Raw genomic sequence first — 1,942 nt, 5'->3', positions numbered from 1 at the left:
CCCTTCTCATCAGTGCAGAGGCAGAAAAGGATCTTGGAGTCCTCATTGATGCCAAAATGAACACGGGCCACCAATGTAGGGACACAGTCAGGAAGGCTAACTGTACCGTATCATGCATCCACAGATGCATCTCAAGGAGGTCCAAGGAGGTGATCCTCCCCTGTGTGACACTGGTCAAGCCACAGTTGGAGTACTGCATCCAGTTCTGAACACCACACTTCAGGAAAGATGTGGACAACATGGAAAGGGTCCAGAGGAGGGCCACCCACATGATCCAGGGGCAGCAGCACAGGCCCTACAAGGAGAGGCTAAGGGACCTGAACCTGTTCAGCCACCACAAGAGAAGGCTGAGGGGGGATCTGGTGGCCATTTACAAGCTAGTCAGGGGAGACCAGCAGGCACTGGGAGAGTCCCTGTTCCCCTGAGCACTCCCAGGAGTGACAAGAAATAACGGTCACAAGCTGGCAGAGGGTAGATCCAGACTAGATATCAGGGAGGCGCTACTTCACTGTCAGGGTGGCTAGGATCTGGAACCAACTTCCAGGAGAAGTGGTGCTGGCTCCTACCCTGGGGGTCTTTAAGAGGAGGCTAGACGAATACCTTGCCAGGGTCGTTTGACCCCAGTACTCTTTCCTGCCATGGCCTTGATGATCTGCTCAGGTCCCTTCTGACCCTACCAACTATGAAACTACATCTTAAGTAGTGACCTGAACACATGTTCATTCAATTAGTAGCATAATAAAACCAGGAATACATAACAAAATTACACACGTGTAATAACTTTCTTGCTGGTTCTTATCATGCTTTTAATAGAACATGTGGCCAATGCTCCCAGCCCCCGAAGTACACTCCTGTGTGCTCCAGTAATTGGGAGCACCAGTCAACTTTATCAGGGCTCCCAGCCAGGGGAGCACAATGACCTCCCTGACTGGGAGTTCCAATCAGCTGATAGAGTTGCCAGGCACAGGAGCTCAGGGTACCCCACCCATTACTGAGAGCTCCAATCACTGATGGAGCTCCCAGCTGCAGGGGAGCGACATGCGCTCACACACTTTGTAGTTCTGTCAGCAGGCAGGGCTCCCAGCCGTAGGCACAAAGATCGTGATCCTGAGTTCCCTCTGCACCAGCAATCTCATGCTCAATTCCACAATCACACCTCCTGCGCATGTGGCAAGACAGGAAGTGTGATTGTTGGAATCATACATCAGATCCCATCATGCACTCTTTTTAATGTCTGTCAGTGGATTAACAGATGCTGGTCTATCCAAATGGATAACATATACCAAATGTATTGTGCAAAAAAACCCCCAAGTAGTGAAGCAAGCTCTGAAATCTATGGATTATGTGACAAACTGCATAAATGACAGTAGAAACTACCGATAAAAGACATACTATATTGCAGTGTCATAGACCAGATGTAGTGGTAACCTTATCTTCAGGGTGCAAGAATTAAGCAAAGTTTGTACTGAACAGGATAATACAAAGATGGTTCTCTCACAGGAAAGGTAGCACCTAGCTCTCACTTAAATGTAAGGGAAAAGACAAAATAACCAAGCAGAGGCAAAACTGGCTAGTATTGCAGCCTATACAATGGAACACCTGAAGGTTCACTGCTGCTGGGGGAGACATTCAACCCCACACTTTGTTTTTTTGCTGCTGATGTGCTGCCCCCACTCCCCCCACCCCAGTTTCGGCATTAAAACAAGGTGACCTCTTCCCCAGCAGCACTGAACATCTAGCTGTGTACTGCTGTCACTTATCTGCCCTCATCAATGCCAGAGCAGAGACGAGAGGGTGGGGTGAAGAATGGGAGAATGATTTCATAGACATTAGGGCTGGAAGGGACCTCAGGAGATCATCGAGTCCAGCCCCCTGCCCAAAGGGCAGGAAGTCAGCTGGGGTCATAGGATCCCAGCAAGATAAGCATCCAATTTACTCTTGA

General features: G+C 49.2%; 1 protein-coding gene and 1 long non-coding RNA gene across 2 annotated transcripts in view; one reads left to right on the top strand and one right to left on the bottom strand.

Annotated features, from left to right (window-relative positions):
- Window positions 1-1,942, bottom strand: part of RBM34 (RNA binding motif protein 34) — a 16,590-nt gene that overhangs the window by 8,175 nt on the left and 6,473 nt on the right. The gene's annotated exons all lie outside the window — the stretch shown is intronic.
- The window catches only part of LOC109319971, a 2,620-nt gene continuing 773 nt past the window's right edge, over window positions 96-1,942 (top strand). The window contains exons 1-2 of the long non-coding RNA XR_002103687.1: window positions 96-107; window positions 971-976. This is a non-coding gene — a long non-coding RNA (uncharacterized LOC109319971). The remainder of the gene's footprint in view (window positions 108-970; window positions 977-1,942) is intronic.

Source organism: Crocodylus porosus, unplaced genomic scaffold (genome assembly GCF_001723895.1).
Source record: "Crocodylus porosus isolate Cpor-Errol unplaced genomic scaffold, CroPor_comp1, whole genome shotgun sequence".
NCBI lineage: Eukaryota > Metazoa > Chordata > Crocodylia > Crocodylidae > Crocodylus > Crocodylus porosus.
The sequence above is the reverse complement of the archived record's forward strand: the minus strand, read 5'-3'. Positions and strand labels throughout refer to the sequence as shown.